Below are 20,396 nucleotides of genomic sequence, written 5' to 3'. Positions count from 1 at the left end.
AACAGGCTCAGCAGTCCTTTGCAGACCATTATCATTTCTTCACATGAGGTGAAACTAATCTCTTCAAGCAAGAGTGGAAGTATTGTTCTGCTGCCAAAGGCTTCACAGAATTTAGGGGTCCAAAACCCCCAGCTTTACTGGAATATACCCATATGCCCTGTTGCAAATTTCAGGGTTCTATTTCTTCACAATTGTCCAGGAGTTTGGGGACTTGTTTTGCATTATAATTCAGCCCTTTGGTGGTTTAGACTTTGGGGTTGGTTTTCAGAAATCCAGGTCCTATGGTCACAGTAATAATGGTTTCTGTTAGGAAAGACATAGACAATTTCAGTTCTGTTAGGCAGATGCTTGCTGGTTAGTGAAAGCTGTACATTCATTATTTTCTCCTCCCATGTTTCTAGTAAATGTAGAACCAACCAATCAACCCCATTAGATGCCTTATTTTGACGTAAATATTCTATGGTGTCACATACTTAGTCACTCAGAGGCTTGTTTCCTGTAGGCATTTGATTACAGGTGTCGCAGGGGATAATTAGCGTAACACTTACCACTGCATGGCATGGACTACGGCGTCTCCTTAAGCACTAGAAATGGAATGATTAGGACCTTTACGTCTAATCAGGTCCGATCAAACCAGATTTCCCAGAACAATCCAGAAAATCCATCTTAAATACCATTCCTCTAAAACCTCTCTCAGTGACAACTTATGTAACAGGTAGGGTTTAATTAGGGAAGTTGAAGTATAAGGATACATTTGTTATAGGGATTTAACTTTGCCTGATGGTGACACTGGTTAAACAGTCTCTACAAGGCTGTTGTCTCCGGTAGATTAAAAATAGACATTAAAGGAGGAGCTCAAGGATGAACTAGAATTTATGAGAAGGAATCCCATGAGGGGGATCTGAAACCCAGGCCAGTTCTCAAGGCCACCAGCCCTGAGACGTGGGTGTCCTGCACAGGAAGCTGAAGTCCTTCATCACAGAGCAAAGCACACACTGGGACCGGAAGTAGAAGAAGCTAAAGGAGGGTCCAGGAAAAGGTAGAATAGTTGCAGATCTGACCGCTGCTGCCTCTCACTAATGATAACAGATAAGCGACAACCTGTGTGAGCTACAAAAGTACCTGTTCAGACCTTTGTTGGAGCAAAACACCCCAAATGGCTGCTGCTTCACTTTTGCGCAAGAGATATTGTCTCTTACGATACACCATAACCTGAAACACAGAGGAAAGAGAATTCTGGAAAAAGTACTTCAGGTTGGCCACAGTGACATATTACAAAGCCACAAGTTTGATTTTTTAAGAAGACTCCCAAATCTATATTTGGGGGAATCTTCTAATTTTTTCAAATGTTTGCACCATTTTTACTGTTGATACCCCATGGCCAGGAATTACTGTCATAGCTACGTGTGGGTGGGCGTTGGTACTAGGAAATAGAGGTATAATACATTAAGGCTGAGAGGTTCATGAATAGATTAGGTGGAGAAATGTTAATTTGGGGCCTGAATTATGAGGTCTAAATAAGGTAGCATACATTAGATGTTTATCCACAGTTATTTGCCATGAAATACATACTCATAAAATATTAGTTTCTTTCCGTACGGCTAAAATATGTGCCCTGGCACTTTCACTTCTAACTCCATGGGTTGTGTTAATTCATTGATCTTATTTACAACTTGTTTTCTTATCCACGTTATGGGTCTCTGTTAACCTCACTGGCTTCATATGAAAATCAAAGCAAAACAATCCAGTTGAAAGGACACTGTAAAAGGAGTAACACTTTGTAAAAGAAAAAGTGTGATGGTTATATTGTACTTGTTTCAAAGTTAATTTGATAATCATTTGAAACCCACTTGCGCCTCCTAGATAGAGAGAAATTTCCTATTTTAATCTGTTGGGATGACATTGAAAGGCTAGAGAAAGGTCGTTCTCATTCTTACCTATGTCAGGGAAACGGGAGCACGAAATAACCACAAGAGCTTTACTATGTGAGGTAGCAGATGGAAATCCATGGCTAAAGACTTCCTTAAAGTTTGAAAGAGAAATAGAGACCATGAGAACTAACAAATGTGTTGTTTCTATGGACCTATTGGTTTTGTTTGTTTTTAACATGTCAATGCTTGTGTGGTTTGCATCTGCTGGATGCACTGAAAGCATTGTTTTCTTCTTCATGCACTAAGAGAACAGTGTTAAAGCTATGTCACTTTGCCTTGAAATACCTCTTTCACTATTCAAGTACCAGCGTTGTCTGGTGGGCTTAAGACACAGAATTTGATTATCTTCCCTGTCCATCCTACGAAAATCAGTATTTAAAGCGATATAGGTTTCTGAGTGCACATCTGGTAGGATGAGTAACTCAGGCGGGTAATCATGATAATGGGAAGGAAAACCATGCCCAACATATATTTTATTTTTTTAAATACTAAGTAGGTTGTTGAAGAATAGTGCCTTATTCAGCACCAAATTAGCACTAGAGGCGATAAAAACAGACATGTGTTCTTTCAATAGGTTTATAATCTATACGGGGGGTGAACTGTTCTGCAGTAAAAACAAAATCATAACAATGCAGAAATTCGTGTTCTGGCTTAAGATTCTGTGGTGGGTACAGACAAATAACGCTAAATATTCTGAGGACAAGGAATATGTATAAATTTATGTCAGGAAAGCGGGGCTTGGCTATTAGCTCTGCGGCTTATTATAATCTTGAATCTCCTAACTTTAGAATGCCAGCAATACACTCTACATCACAAAGTTTTTGTGATTATATGAGATAATGTATTTAAAAGTTTGTATTTATAGGCCACTTAGTTTATAAGACATTTTTGAAAACTTTAGTTCTGGAATTCCCAACAGAAGTTGGTAAACAAAAGCCTCTAGAGGAAGAGTAATTATACACACACACACACACACACACACACACACACACACACAAATCCCATTTTATGCCATAATATTGAAAGTATTCTAAATCTTGAAACTACATTTACAAAATGTATGACGTTACTATGTTTATCCAAAAGAAGTAAGGCTTAACAAAGGGTAAGAAACATGCCACTGATTTATTTCTATAATCCTGTGAATTAGGCTTTGAGAACTTAGTCTCCCCATTTCACTGCTGAAACAATTAAGATTCAGAAACATTAAGTGGCTTGTCAGAATTTGCGCAGATTCAGGGTTCTTGGTTCCACGACAAATCTCCCACACCTGGTCCATAGGCATCACCAGAAACCTAGATAAGATTTCAGGGCATAGACAACGATAAATAAGGAGGGCATTTCTGGATGTTAGGAAAGGTGGGAAAGAAAATTCATCCAGCTTACTAATTCTTATGCAAAAGTAAGGAAGAGGCATTGATGCATTTAATGTATGTTTTTGTTCTGTTTTACGTTCATCCATTTTTAGTTGGATGGAAATTTAGAAGGACCTCTGAAAATGTATGCAAAGCCAGACACTAGGAGTTAGGAATTTCAAATAGAAAAAGAATCCAATCACCACCTTCTCAGCCTTTCACAGAAATTCATAGTTCAGCAAAATACCATAAAAAAAAAGAATCCGGAAATATTGTAGTGCCTCAGTGATCATAGAGCCTTGAGCCATAAGCCGGCTGCCCCTATAGAGAATAAATCATTCAAGAGAAACTTGATTACTTTTATGATAGAATCATTGTCTGAAGAAGTGGTGTAGATGCAATATATCTTGATTTCTAAGAAACCTTGTCCATTGGGGAAATTTTACATGAAAATTAATTTCAGTTGGGCTGAAAAAAACCTTGTTAGATAGGCAAAACCACACTGACGGGTGATAAACAAATTACATGTGATAAAAAAGAGGAGAAAGGGAAAGAGAGAAAGAGTTGGGGGGAGAGAGAGAGATAGAGAGAGGGAGAGACAGAGACAGCGACAGAGAGAGAAAGAGAGAGACAGAGAGACAGAGAAATCAGGAATAGATTAAGAAACAATGGGATTTTTAAGACAAAGGCAATGTATTCCAGTGTAAAGTCTTTTTACATCTTTCATCAAGAATGCAGTCCCTGAAGATTCTAGGATTTAAAAACCTATTTTGAACATTCATGTCAGAGAGACACAGATCTTAATAGATTATTACTACTAGATCTTTAACTTTAGTTGAGTGTGTGATCATACAGTTTAAGTGGGCAGGTGTTCTTTAGGCAATTCTCAGAGAAACTGGTAAAAGTTTTACCAGTGGGGTTAAGAACAGATGTTGAGTCAGGGAAACCTGAATTCAAATAGAGGTTTTAACACTTTTCTTTAACTCTTCTATCATCAGGAGGTTGAGTGGAATTTGCTTCCCTTTCAATATGGGCTGACCTTAATAACTTGCTTCTAACAAATAGAATATGGTGGAAGTGACACTGTGTAACTTCTGAGCCTAAGTTATCGATTGCGATACATCTACCCAACACTGTCAGGAAATGCACCTCTGATGTGGTGACCCCCTGTGTAGAACTCATGGCTTCCTTGAAGCTACCATGTTGGAAAGTTCACATGGAATTATCACATAAAACTAAAGAAAGATACCCTAGGAGTCCTGTCTCTTCTGGTCCTCAGCTTATTGAGCCTTCTAGCCCAGGGCCTGATATGTGTGTGAAGAAGCCTTAGAGAGGTTACAGCCTCAACCAATGTCTGACTTTGCGTGAAAAACCTAGGGTGAGAACCATCTAGCTGAGCCCAGTGAATCACCAATGTCAGGAGAGGTAATAACAATTGGTCTTGCGATGTGCTACTAAATGTGGGATGTTTGGGTATACAGAAATAGATAAATAAATCTGTGTGAGTGAGGACAATTTTCACAAGCTTCAAAAATTTTTATAATATGTACACCATGAATTGTTGTAGGTATTAATTCAGATAATATTAGAAGCGTGCCCACCTAATAGTTTTGAACATTTGTAACTTGAGAAAATAATAGTGCTGACCATATTGTTAAAGGTAGTCTTAAAGCACAGGAATTAGTATGGTAATAAAGATCATACTTAGGGACTTAGGTAACCCTTTCAGGGTATATTAAGGTTTTTCAGAGAAACAGAACCAGTTGTGGGAGATGGGGGGGGGGGGGGGAAGAGATAGAGAGAAAGAGAGAAATGTATTGTGAGAAATGGACCCACAAAATTTACGGAGGATGAGAAGATCCACAGTCTGTTCTCTGCAAGCTGGAGATCCAGGAAAGCAGTGGTGTAATCCAGCCCAAGTCTGAAGGCCAGAGAACTAGGGAACCTGATGCTATAAATCCCAGTGGGAGGGCAAGGGAAGATGAGAGACGTCCCAGATTAACAGTGAGGCAGGAAAAGGAAAAGGGGGGCAGAATTCCGCCTTCCTTCACCTTTTCTTCTACCCTGGTCCTGAATGGATAGGATGCTGACCACCCATATTCCGGAGGGCCATCTACTGAGTCCATCTATTTAAATGCTAATCTCATCCAGAAACACCTTTATAGGTACACTGAGAAATAATGGTCAACTTGGGAACCCCATGGCTAAAATGACATATAAAATTAACCATCACACAGGGGTTACTCCACAAGTTAAGAAAGACTTGTCAATACACAATCTGACATGCTTAAAATCATCTCATCGAAGATGCTTCCAATTTGAATGAATGTATCAACTCCATTTTCCTCCAGAATATTCTTTGTACTTTGTCATAAGACTTATCACCATGTGCCAACTTTCATCTCTGAGGGAAAAAAAAAAAAAAAAGATACATGGATAAGATCCTGTAATGGTGATACTATGATCAGAGATACAGAAATATCAAGTTATACCCTGTTGGACAACCCTTCCCAAAGTGTTCTGGAAGATCATATAACAGACAGGATAATATAAAAGTAAGTAACGATGTGCGCTATCAACAGCCTTAGAGGGGCCTAATGACCACTAACTAGTGATGCCCCAAATCCAATGGGGGCCCCCTCACTCACAGGAATACCATGCTCAGTCATGCCTGTGGGCAAAGAAAACCTCTTAACCCGCTTCTACAGCCAGTTCCTTGCCATGAAAGAGACAGATGTGAGATGAGCCATATCCCCTGGGGCCTGACTATACCAAAGGCCTGAACAGAAATGCAATAAAAGGAAATGAGGATTCTTCGTTTAAGGAAGAATAAAAGTTCCTGAAAGGAGAGCATACCCCAATGTGTATTCTAAGCTCATACTCAGAGGGAAAAGCAAACCCTCTTCCCTTAGGAGAGAGCTAGGCTGGGGGGCCTGGCATAGGAAGAGGCAAAATATCTACTTTTAGATAATGGAATCATCATCTCAAGCATCATTATCTGAAATACATCGAAGAGACTTGTGCAGTTTGTGTTGGATGAAATCAACTCTGTTGTCTTGCTCACAACTTAATTGTTCAAGGGATCAGTGCTCCAGTGAAATACAGGCTGCGTGGGAAGGAAGAAAAGGACGTCTGGGGTGACTCGTTGTGAAACTGTGCCCTGGTGGCCCTCCCAGTTAAATGTGGCAAACGCATCTAATGTGCCCCCCTCTGAGTATATAGGGAGGAAAAGGGTCCTTTAAGCCCAGATTCCATCCCCAAACAATAAGTTATTTTTCTGCTTCCATACAGTTTACTACAATCCCTAGACTTGGACCCATGATGAACTTAGTATGTACTTCCAGGAGATGTATCTAGAATATGCCATGTTTTTGTTTTGTTTGTATCTTTAAAACTTCATAAGGTCATAAACAAAGGTCTTTTAGACCTACCCCTACATTGGAGCTTAAAGATCTAACTACCATATTCATGAGTTTATCTCTTTCCTGAAAGAATGAGTGACTGCATTTGGCATCTTGGTTTTGTTTTCTTTCTTTCTTTCTCTTTTTCTTTTTAACTCTGTGAACCATGGCCCCAAACTTCGTGCCTTGCTTAGTATATGTTTTATAAATCAGCTTGTTCATTCCCCCAAAGAGCTGAAGTTCACTCCCATCCCATTCAGATATATAGTCTTTTTTCTTCTTTTATATATTTTTATATACATGCAAGCTAGAGACAAATAAGTCTTAAGTCTCTCTTACAAGTGACATCTAACATTTCTTTAGCCTTTTTTAAATATGACTTTATTCTTGTCCTTCAATTCACTCATACTCTTCCCTTAACCTTCTCCAGTGAGTCCCCATCCTTCTAAAAATGCAGTAATAAAAACTAGATATAATTGTGTGATAATAATCTGACAGAGTTCAAACAAACGACAAGGGTCATTTCCTTGTGTTTGAATGCTGCATTTCTTTCTGTATTTTTTAGTATCATTTAAAAAATTTATATTTTTTATCAAAAGAGCATTACATTGTAATATACGTTGCAGTGTAACTTTGTAGAAAATGATCTGAGAGCTTTCAATCAATACATTCCCCTCTGAAGAAGTAGTCGGGCATATGTATTCCTGTGGAAGATGAGTGAGTAGATTCTGATCCAGGAGCCCACACGTAGGGCTAGAGATAATTCTCCCTTCTGACAAAGAGCTTTTTTTTTTTTTTTTAAACAGTCACTCTTCAGGAGATCTTTTCTGGTCGTGCTGCTCTAACCTTTGGAAACTTACGAATGAAGTTGGATATCTCTGGAAAATATAACTGCCATAAATCAACTCTATGCCAATTCCATATCATGACCCTGAAAATAGACGTCTCCTACTTGTAAGAGAACATTGTAGAGGTTTAAATTTAGAGAATTGGAATTAACCTATGCAGTTGTCATCCTAAAAATTAATGTATCCACCAAGCTAGTGCTTTAGTAGAAAATAGAGAAATGCAGATGTGAACTCTTATGGGAGATCACAGATGAAGATGATGATAATTCTGAGTTATATAGGACCTTAGAAAACTGTTAATGCAATGCCTTTGTTTAAGAAATGAGGAAACATAATTGCTAGGAAGTTAAGTCACATTGGAAATTAGTGACAAAGCAGTAACTAGGACTAATATTTAATTGTTTAAAGTCTGGTGTTCCTTTTTCCATGTTTCATTGCTTTTGAAATCCCTCGGAAGTCTTCCTATAGTCTCATACCTGTGAATCCAGGGAGACCTCAGAAGGAATCTGACTCGTTTTCACGGTCCTAGTTGTAGTCTCTAGTTGGACATCTATCTGGCGTCAAGGCTTTTCTTTAATGGAGAAGTCATCTTATCAAGACATCAGGAGGACACCAGGGCCTCTCACCTCTTTTTCTCTGCAAGCCCATCTTTGTACCTCCAGGAAATGAGGTCTGCTTCTCTGGTGCCTATGTACATTATGCTTTCTGAAGCTCTTCTATGACTCTGGTTCCCTTTTCTGGATAAATTTGCTTAAACAAGTTTAGCTTAAAAAGTGCCTCCTTCCTGTTTGCCTTCTTTAGTCTCTCTACTCACCTTATCTTTTGGTTTCTAGACCTCCTCTCTTTATATGTTAAAGACAGTGGACCCTGCTGTTTATTGAATCTGCATAAAAAGAGTGGGGACGGATGTATTGCTTATGCAAACATATGCCACTGATGCAGCCTGTAATACAGCAGGGTTCCTAGGATACCGCATTTCCATTTCTGCCACTCTGCATATTTCCCTTGGGGCCAGCCAGAAAGCTATGCTGTCTTTCGATATATGATAGACCTGGATTCTATACCGGGTACATAAAAATAAGAAATACTCTCCTGGGATTCGTTTATGTCCTCACTGTGCCACATTCTAAAAGGGAAATGGCACTTGATGTCCATCCCTTACAGACATCAGGGGAATTTATTTTTCGGGGGCAAATACCCTAGCTATGGGAAGTGATTATATCTAGATACAAGTGCTGTTAAGAGAACATTTATCTAGTAGATTACCGACCAAAACTCTTTCCTAGGCTTCCTATTATTTCCTCTCCCGAAATGTTTTAACAGGTGGCATGGCCTGTGAGTAACAATGCCTCTTGCAGCTGTCATCTAGACACTCTTTCTTCCTATCCAGGCCCATACACTAGCCCATGCCTGATCAGTTTTCATGGTCATTCCATTGATTGGGGTGATTTGTCCAGATAAAATGGAAAATTGAAATGGAACTGTTGCTGGCTACAACATCATCCACTTTTTCTATTTTGTCAAAATGTCATGGCTGCTCATTTTTTTCATGGCCACGAGTTGAAATAAATTAAACTTCCCAGCGGCAACATTTCTGAGATCAGATTGGACTATATTGATTAGCTCTTTGAGGGCCTGATGGATTGAAGGTCCTTGCTTTATAAACACATTTACAAACACGCCCTAAGAAACAGTGGCTCAGCATTGGGTAGACTGATCGTGTTTATTTAAAACTGCAGGGAAGGGTGTACCTGCAGTCCCTGATTTTCACCTATCGCTGTGTTCATCACAGATCAATGCTGACAAGTGAAGTTGCTCCTTTGAGTGACTTCTAAGACCAGCTCGAGGCTGGCTTGCCTAGTGATGCGACAAGTAATACATCAAAGTCATAGGAACATCTTAGCTGACATGGGGTGCTAGAATGTTAGAGCTGGGAGGGGCTTAAGACGTCATCTCCTTCGGCCTATGGAACCAATTTCTCTAATGGTTTAATGTATTCAGTTTGCAACATAGATGTCTTTAGAGACAATTTTAGAGTTCGGAAGAATTTTGGCAATTTACTGCTCCAAGACTTAAACATGCAGATAACTATGGTCTCCCATAACATAACATAAGTGAACGAAGTGGGCAGAATTATGAGTGAGGGGCACAGGCTTTAATGAGGTAGTAGTTCCTTTATTCCAGGTGGTTATTTTCATGGAAGAATGTGGGCTCAATATTGCCAAATAAACTGATTAATATAAAAAATTACCCAGAAATATATATATATATATGTATGTATATATATATATATATATATATATATATATATATATATATATATACACACACATATATGTATATATATATGTGTGTGTGTGTATATATATACATATACATATATGTGTATATATATATACATATAGATATTATATGACTAATTAAATTTTAAACGTAAAACAAACAAATGAAACAAAACCTCTACAGCAACAAAACACAATTGCAGACTAAATGCAGTCCAAGAACCGCCAAAATACGATCTCTGATTTGTGCGAATGTACAATTTCATGCTGATGAGAAAAATGAGATTTAGAAAAATGAGTGCCATCAATTGCGAATGGCATCAGTGCGTAGGAACACAGATTTCCACATCCCCATGGGCTGTTTCACATGCTACCTGGACATGGAGAATGCGTGAGAATTATAGTCTTGTACAGCAATCTCTGTCTTGAGACAGAACTGTCAAAATTCAGGTCTAGAGCAAAACAATACCCAACTCCAAACTCAACTTTCCAGAGCTGAGAGCCCAGTCTCTGAATTGGTATTCCCTAGATCACACTGACCATGAGGAGAGCAGAGACTGGTCTTGTCTGGTGCTGTTTATGCTATGTGCTTTTCCAGGAAACTGGGTTTTATGATTTGTTGAAACTTTCCAGATCCTATATAAAGCCATGGTATTTAGAATAATGACTGCAAACACTGAAAGTCCTCAGATATTGAGCAAGATGTTTTCAAGCTAGTTCTACTTAGAAAGGCATGGGAGTTGTAACAGAAATACGTTTCATTATAATTAATAAAACAAATCAAACAGGTGATACACATGTCTAAAACAAAGTGGACTTGTTATTAAGTTATTACAAGAAGTAGGCAGTTGTTGACATTGGTTCAGCATCTCAACAATATCTAGGCTAGTGTCTCTGTGATAACCATGGTCTTTCCCTCATGGTTACTGACTGCCATTGTAGCTCCAGGTATCACAGAAACATTCAATTGGGGAAGGGTGGTTCCTTCCTAGTTGTGCTTTTTTTTTTTTTTTTTAATCCTTAATCAGGAAAGCAAACACTTTCCAAGGGAACCTAATAACAGATATTGACCTCTCTCTGGTCTTAACTGTGCATATCACTACCCCTAATTGCAAAGGAGGCTGGAGAAGACTATCGGCCTCTGTTTGAGTTGGGAAGTTGGCATGAGGCTAGAGAATAGTTGTGCAGTAAATCAAACTGCAGACTCTTTCAGGGGAAGGAGCCCAACCATTTTGGAAAATTTATAATCAGGTTTGAAAAAAGGAAGGTTTGGGGGTTCCCTTCACATTATAACCTGAATGCTCCATTCCTGCAAGAATTGGGAATAGTAAAGGTTGATTGTACAGCCTCCTGACCTTTGGTCTGTGCACTCTCATGCTATCATGTAACTACTTGCTAGATCATCTCTGGCTTTGTCCTGCTGAGCTGCCTCCTTCCACCCTTCACTGCAACATATCCCTTTTAATGGCTGGGAGATGGTTATTGGATTCAAAGAAGAGAGAATTATGAAGCACATGAGGAACACTGGGGGAAAGGAGATGTGATTCTGCTCAAATTCTATTAGTGTAGAAAACATGCTGGGTATCAAAGGGAAATTTATGTAATGTATTCCAGCATTGTTCCGAGTAGAGCATCATGTTTTATGCAGGCAGAGGCGGTCGGGGCAGGCAGTGTGAGGACTCTGCTACACACCGAAGCAAACAATAAAACAGTGAATGGGCAACGGGCAGAAAATAAACCCTGGTTTTTATGGGAAGCATTCACAATCCTCATTCTATACCCAGACTTCCAGTGTATCTCAGAAAGAGAGTCCTTTTAAAAGCCTATAAGAAATATTTCCTAATGTTTATTTAGATGGATTCTACGTGAATAAGTACTTATCTCTTTTAGGAATCAAGGCTGTATGACTTAAGCAAACAGGGTAGCTTTGAACAAATGCCTGGGAAGCAAGGAAAGAGACAGAGCGGTATTGTGTTCATCTCCTTTAGGAGGAAGTTCAGAGTGAGTCCAAAAACCACTAGGATTTCCAACTGAAAGCTGATGGGATTGAGTTGGGGAAACTAAAGGCAGGTAGGGAGATGTAATTCTTAGGAGGCTCACGGAAATTGTAAGTAGGCATTAACACCTGTAGCTGCCAGAGGACACTAACCTCGGGAGCTAGCAAAGCCAAGGATTTCTTCAGATAGCCTTCCCAGAAGGTTGTGTGCCACTGCTGGACTGACACAAGCGTTCGGAATTTTGATCTTTCATTGTTTGTGTGTTACTTTTATTCACACAAATGTGGTTTGTGTGAACTTCTCATGGTACTGTAGCTGGATTTCCAGTCAGATTTTAAGTGGATGCATTAGAGCATGTGTTAACGTAGACATAATCAGATATTAAGACAAATTAAAACATATATAATGCATGTAACACTACTTCTTTGCAAGAGTGAAGACATTATAACGTGCCCTTATCTGAATGTGCATCCCTGACTTTTAAGCCAACAACCAGTCCACTCATAAATTCAATCAATTAGAAATCAGAGATGCCCTAATCCGCCTGGGTCTTATGAAGAGTATTATATTTATATCACTGATCAGGAATGCCTGACAAGCTAATAATAGTGTTTAATGTGGCATATATGGAACAACACAGATCAATTTAAAAATTGAATTGAGTGACTAACACGACAAATATAACCTTGTATATGATACTCAATTATTATTACAAAAGGAAACACACATGAAAAAAAAAATGTGAATAGCTAACTATATCCCTAATAGTTTTCTAAGTAGACAAATGTATAACTCATTTAATCCTCACAACACCCCGTTATGGTGGATAATATTGTTATTCATATATTATAGATGAGGAATGTGAGAAGTAGAGATTTCATAACTTGCTCAATTCACATAGATTGTAGGTTGTGAAGTTGAGTTGAAATCCAGCCTTTGTGACCCCAGACCTTACGCCACTGTGCTCTGTCATAATTAATAAGGATATAAGAATACTGCATCGGCATATTTCAAAAGACAATTATAAATGGTTTTCCAGGAATTAATATTCTGTATGTGTAACTTTCATACAGCTTTCCCTCTTCTAAACCCGTCTCTTACGATTAAGAACAGATAAATATGAGTAAGAACACATGGAGCCTACAAGCCTTGAAGGTGTTTCCAAGTAGTAGTAATAATAATAATGGCTACTGTTAATTGAGTGTCTAGTGTGTACTCTGTCCTAAACTTCTTTATTATACTTCATTTAATCCTCAGTATACACCACCTATTATTTATCTACGTGATACACATAAGAAGAATAAAGGACAGATAAACTAAATAACTTAGCCTGAGTTATATGGTTTGTAATCGGTGGACTGGGAATTTAGTCCATCTCTACCTGATTCCAGAGTCACTATGTTTTGACCACAAATCTATGTACGAAACACTGTGCTGACTACTTTGCCTACATTGTTAGATTTAACACTCTGAATCCCATTATGAAATAAGGATCATAGTTCTTCATTTAGCAGGTACATACCTTGAGACATTAGGGGAAAGGGAAAAAAAATAAAATTTAGAGAAGTCTATAAATCCATTAAGCTAGTAGGAAAGTATAGATTAAGTATTTAACTTTGTTAATTATGCTTTTCTCCTTTTTCTAAATGGGAGGTATTTCTGAATTCATATGCCATGTATTAAATAATAATTAAAAAAAAAACAAAAAAAAAAAAACATTGGTGTGCTTTCACTTGATTTTGTTAATTAAGAAATATATATTTGGACCCTCATCCATGATTCCTTCCTGGCTTCCATCCAAGGGACGATTGTTACTAATCTTATCAAAATGTCCAAGAATTTCAATGGCCAACAGTCAGCAGTGGAGGGTTATACTGAACCTATTCAAGTTTATACTCTTTTGGTTTCTTTCCTTCCTTCCTTCCTTCCTTCCTTCCTTCCTTCCTTCCTTCCTTCCTTCCTTCCTTCCTTCCTTCCTTCCTTCCTTCCTTCTTTTTTTTTTTCTTTTTTTTTGTTTTCTCATCCTGAGCAGAGCCTTCCTCTTTGGACCTGTCAGGCAGGTACATTCTTGCCATGCCTACAGCTGGTTAGACAGTTAGACAAGCATTAACTCGGGTAGAACTAAGAGTATCATATTAAGTGAGGGGGTTGCAGAAAGCGTCATTTAGGCCTTGGACTTGGACTGCAGTTTTGAAAATACCTTTAGCCAGCGAACTCTTCGGTAGGGGTGGAGAGTGCTTATTTGGCTACTGACAAATGAGGCATTTTCATCATCATTTCACTTTGTTTCTTGTAGCTAGCTCTCAGTTCAGAATCCCACTGACAGGGCTTCATCTCATTATAATGATATCAAATTCTCAACAATAAATTTAGCAGTGAGCATTAAGAAAGGGCTTTATTCCATTGTCCATATGTTCAGTGAGTCTGTTAATAGTGTTTAATATTGCATTACAGGATTTTGTTGAGGCAGGTTCAAGAGAGGAAGCTATGGTACCTATAAAGGAATGGACATTTTCTCTATGCTTGCAACCTCCAAACTTGTTAGGGTAGAGGACTGAGAAGAAATGGAAATCTTTTTAAAGCTTTTTCTTGTTGTTGTTTTTGTAAACTCCAATTAGTTTAAGTGTAGAACCTTTACAGAAAGAAGAACCATCCCATAAGAGGATGAATTAAGATTTTGCATGGTATAAATCTATCAAATCAATATGGTGTATACCTTAAACTTACACAATGTTACATGTCTATTATATCCGAATAAATGGGGGGGGGGGGGATCTCATCACCAACCCCTTTCCTCCTAAAAAGATTCTAAAAGCCCTGCAATGGAGTCACAAGACCAAGAGGCAGCTAAGTCCTGGATGTCAGGTACCTTGCCCTGTTGTGCTAGTGATCTGAAAAAGATGGGTTTCTGTCTTAAAGGGGTGCCTAAGCAGATGCAGGAATCTTTCCTGTGGTGAATGGTAATCAGGAATTCCCTTTGTGGAGGTACATGTATGATTCATCAACATCTGACAGAAGTGATTGGCTTATCTTGCCCTCTCACTAGCCTTCCTGTGCCAGTTCCCTCTATTTCTTCCAATTTTTGCAAGCCAGGTAATTTAAGAGGTACTTAAAACTCTTCTTGACAAAACATTCTTTCTCCCTTCATATGCCTGAAAATAGTCTCAGAAATCTCCATGTTTCACACTTCGTTGGAGAAGTGTTTGTGGTCCTCCTTAAAATGCAAACAGACTCCCAAGTGGAACACTTATAAAACCATCATTATTCATTCACACCTTGGTGTGAATGAGCTCATCAGAGCCATTACCTAGCAACACTAGGATAGCCAGTGATTTATGATCTGAGATGAAGGAGAACTTTGTACTGATTAATGGTAATGGCCTGGAGAATGGAAGAATGTTGAGAAGGGCATTGGACCCCTCAGAGAGCAAGGACAAAGCAAAGATTTTACAACAGTGGCTAAGAACAAGGGCTCTGAAGCTAGCCTATTCAGATATGCATTTTGGTTTCATTGTTTATCTTATGTGATCACAATATGCAATGAAATTTTTGTTGTTGGGATTGAGATGGTCGTTAACATTGTTAGCTTAATATTATGAGCAATCTGCATATTAAGAAGACTCATTTCATGAAGTTCAAGGAAGGGAAGCAAGCATTTTGAATAGAGATATCTCAGATGGCCAGGCCCAACTACAACAATATCAACAAAAGATGACCAGACTTAGATTCAGAGACTTTATTCAAGACATCAAATTTCTGAAACTCAGTGTCTTCATGTGTTATTTGTAACTGGTAATTCCTACCCCAAATGGGTGGTTATGAAGATTTAACATTATAGTTTTTGTGAAAATTTGTATGAAACCAAAAAAATGTGTATGCTCTTAAATAATTTTCTAGAAAAAAATAATACTAAAATATAATCTGTTGACATGTATTCATGTTTTGAGGCTTAGTTGCTAATCATATTTGAGTAAAAGTGTACAAACAGGAATACTTTACAATTCTTCCTCATACTTAATCATTTATAATAAGTTGGCGGGTAATATGAAACAGAGTAGCTTTAATGGCTATATGTGTGCTTTTGCTTTTGTCCCTCCCATTGGTCCAGCAAGTTGTTTCAGGATGACCCTACTAATCTCTATCTTTTGTACCAGTGAACCTACTAATCTCTATATCTTGTGTTCATGTTAGATACTAGACTTCCCTCTGACCTATAAAATTAAAAGATTTAGGATTCTCAAGTTTGGACTCCAGGAAGTTTGAAATTGTTGGAAAGAGTCCCAACTCATAGCTACCTCAGGCTGTTTTAAAGCACATAATACTCCAAAAGAAAGGGAGATTAAAAACCAACCAACCAAACAAACAAATGAAAACCAAAAAACCCTAAAAACTTCTCCTTCTGTTAACTCTGGAAAGAAAAAGCACTCTGCGATTTACATGTACCTAGCTAAAAAAGAATCTACACCTCTAAGGTGTGCTTGAGAAGTCAAACCACTATCTTCTATGGAGGATATTAACTTCAGGAGAATAATACTATAATGCAATGTGCTTTGCTTTGCCTTTTTTCAGTGTTACCTTGAGGTTCTCCAGAGACTCTAGGACTAGGATTCTAAGCAAGGAGTCCATTAATCAGAAGGGGGAGGGGGAAATCACATTTATTTTTACTATCCTATAATTAAAATTTAGTATTCCCTTTATTAATGTAGAAAACAAACTACATTAGTAATTGCAGTAATTGCACATTCATGGTAACTTTATGTTAATAGAATCACAGATATTTTCATGTCATATTACAGTTATTGCAATATTTTGAAATATCATTTGTACTTATGACTATGGCAGTCAGGGTGGTTATTAGTTTCATGCGGATCTTCTGTTTAATACATTAATAAAAGCAATATATTACTATTATCACAAACTGATCTTTAAATATTTAGATAACTCTATTTCAATATAATGAACTCCCTTTGCAATTCAATGTTTTTATAGACATAAAAACATTATTGGACTTTATCAAATGGCCAAAGGTGTCCATGGAATTACATATATTTAAAAACTTCTACCCTAGAAAAAAGAGTCCTGGACTGCAAAATATTTTCTATAAACCTTTCACAATACATAGAAACATAAGGCAATTATTTTTATACAAGTAAATTTATGAGGATAGCAAAATAAACCAAAGTAATAAGGGAATCAAATTATCTGTCCCCACATTATATCCACATAGAGGATCAAAATGTAACCAATGGTCCAGGGATACCAGACTATGCTTCCTTTGGAGTTATGAAGAACTGTGAAGAGTCTGAGATTTCACCCTACTTGCAAGCTAACAAATTGGCTTGACACAATTTCATAGATGATGACAGAATACATGAAACTCCTGGGTCAGAGATAAAGGATTTTACTATTCACTGCAGAGCAAGCACATGAGCTTTAGTTTTAATTAACATCAATTCCTCTGGTACTTCAGTCCCATGAGACCGTCACAGAGCAGCCCAGTCAGATGCTTTGCACATAGTATGTTTGAATCACCATAGCTAAAGAATCCCAAGTTTAGGTTACCCTGATGGGTATAAATGGCTGCAAGCAAATGCAGAGGGTGCCAAAAAATTGTATACACGTTTTAAAAGAGGAAAACTTTTAAAATTGTTATACTCAATATATACTAATAACAAAAGATGAATACAAGTCACGTTTGACTTCTGCAATGACAAGAGGTGCTTTAAGTAACCACTTAAAGCACCATCAGTGTCCAGACACTTCTGATTACGGCAATCTACTGCTTGAGCAACGCTGACCAAAGTGTCCACTTAAGTACATTTTTTGGCACCCCCAGTATGTCCAGGCTTTCCTCTGACAGGAGTTTATTATCTTCATTATAACAGAGTCAACAAAATTGCCCTCTGCCTCAGGAAGAGACATTAGCTCTATTTGTTCATTATAAAAGAGCCTTAAAAAGATATTCTAGAAAAAAATTGGCCCATGTCTCTGCTCACAAGGTAGAAAGAAACATGAATTCTATAAACAATGGTCTCCCAGGAGGAACTTAAGCTGTCAAAGGTGCCATTTCCTCATTTGAGAATGATGATTCATCCTTCTGCTTTATGACGTAAGTTAAACACACACACACACACACACACACACACACACACACACACACACAGCCTCCAGTGATTTTTATACATGATTATAGCTAAGAATCACTCCCCTAAAACACTCCCAAATATAAAACACTGTGAAGTGTTCATGTCTGAGTAAGACTGTATATGCAGTCCTCAGATAAGTTGAATGCTGTCCTTCAGAGTTCTTTTGTCATCAGAAAGGTGAGGGAAGCCATACCTGGAAGGCCCTGATCACATCTACCATCACTGGACCTCGGTCGAGGATAAGGGCTGAAACATAGAGTACGCTGTCTGAACAGAAAAGAGATTTAAAGAAGAAATTAGTAGCAGAAGTCATAAAGAATCCAGGTGTCAATAAAGAAATCACAATGGAAACCAATAAAAGCTTTCAAATCGAATGGTAATTAAACCACAGCATATCAAGATATGCAGCTAAAGTACTGCACTACAGAAAAGAGATTAGGTTGGTGCAAAAGTCATTGCAGTTTTGCAACGATTTTTAACCTTTTAAACAGCAATTACTTCCGCACCAACCGAATAATTAACAGCTTCGTGCACCAAAGCAGGTGAATCATATCATGTAACTTTAGGAAAGTCAGATAGACACTGGTGAGAAAATAGCACTTCCAAAACAGGACAAACTAATCCAGGGAGATAGAAATCAAGACGGTAGTTACCTCCGTGTGAGGTTGGCTGGTCAGAACCACAGACGTACCTGGGATGTTGGTCATATTTTATGTCTTGGTATGACTGGCAGTTGTCTAAATGTGCTTGTGAAAATGTATTAAATCACCTGTCCATGATTTGCATACTTCCCTGTGTGTACGCTTACAGCAATAGAAACATTTAGATAATGTATCTGTGCAATAACATGCAAAACAGTTATGAAAAACAAAGAGCATGATTGAGAAAAGCAGCAGAACTGGCACGAGCTAGAAGACTATGTCAACCACTCCCAGGTACCCTTGACCCTCGTTTCTGTGCAGCTGGATGAAATAAGAGTCATGAACTCCGAGCTCTGATTTGGGATTCTGTAACTCATTATGTTACTGGCCTCCTCCTGAATCGTTTCTCACCTCATCTCCCAGGTTACATATATATGAATATAAATGTTTGCTTGGCAAAAAGGATGAACTCAATATTTATTGAAACTATGGTCAATCTGTAAATTCAGTGTCTGGTACATAGTTAGACAGTTGTAGGCATTGATTTATTTTTCCAGGTTGTCTTAGCTTTGTCTCAATTTTTCAATCTGTCTGCTGTTTGTCTTTATCAACATCTCATTCTCCTTCTATGAATGCTTAAAACAACTGAGCTAAAAACAAAAAACAAAAAAACAGCATACGTGATTGAAACATTCTAGACACAGGCTCTTAACAAACCTCTGCCCTTGTGGCCGTGGACGTCAGCCCACAATTTACACACCAGTCTGGCAGCCGGGTCTACAGAAACATCTCCACGATCCATAATTACCACTTTTTTGTTCATCAATTAAATTTAAGTTTAAAGTCATTTTTTTTCTGGGAAGTTTTCTTTTCTAGATTAGGTCTTCTAATTTATACTCAAATAAAGGTGTACTTCTCCTATAGACCAATGACTACAACCGTTTTTAAATATTTAATTGTGTATTTCTTTATTATTATCTTTGTTTCCTGCCAGACTAGGAGACCAATGAAGGCAGGACCCTCGGCTTTGTTGATTGTTGAATTTTTGGTACCTGATCCAGTGCCTGCCATTAAAAGGCATAATAATAATATTAATAATCAGTGAATGTGTGAATGAAGGCATGAGTGGATGCAGCTGGCCCATGGATTCCTGGATGTCTTTCCTTACCTACCTGGGTCCAGTTCTTCACATTTCCGGAATTTAAAATGAGTCTTTGAGCCCCTTCACTCTTATTCTACTGTCCCACTTGGATTCACTTTCCCAATCCAAACCCTAAAGGCAAATTTGTTTGTCATTGATTGACCCGCTGGCCCTGTGTTAGTAGCATTCCTGACATGAAAGGCTAATTTTCTCAAATTTGGTAGTAGTGGCATTTTAGGCCAGATAAGTCTTGTCATGGGTAGCTGTCATGAGCTTTGTGAAATGCTTAGCATACCTGCCCTCCCTCAGTGGATGGAGGTTGTGCAGTGTCATTGCCCTCTGTCATCTCTCTATTTGTCCCAACCCCCAAATGTCTCCAGCCCAGTGTCCTTTGGGGATCAAAATTGCCCTGTAGAAAATTATCGCTACAAGGGTAATCCCAGTTTTAAGCAATGACAGAAAAAAAAAAAAAAAAAGAGAGAGAGAAACTTTTATTACAACCTTCAAACTCTTGCCCTGTATATGGGAACAGAGCTGAGAGTGGTTGGTCAGCTGACATTGTTTCCTCTCGGTTTGATTTTTCTGGCTAAAGTGCCCAGTCCCTGGTCTTATACGCCAGAGAGTTTAGGTGGTATAATGTACTATGTTCTGTTT

The 20,396-nt window shown here is 38.2% G+C and overlaps 1 long non-coding RNA gene across 1 annotated transcript in view; it reads left to right on the top strand.

Moving 5' to 3' along the window:
- LOC148754962 (uncharacterized) overlaps positions 1–20,396 on the top strand; it is a 472,891-nt gene that overhangs the window by 66,845 nt on the left and 385,650 nt on the right. The gene's annotated exons all lie outside the window — the stretch shown is intronic.

Source organism: Rhinolophus sinicus, chromosome 16, assembly GCF_057876585.1.
Source record: "Rhinolophus sinicus isolate RSI-liver-muscle chromosome 16, RSI-T2T, whole genome shotgun sequence".
NCBI lineage: Eukaryota > Metazoa > Chordata > Mammalia > Chiroptera > Rhinolophidae > Rhinolophus > Rhinolophus sinicus.
Note: the sequence above shows the minus strand (reverse complement) of the source record. Positions and strands in the feature narration are given on the sequence as shown.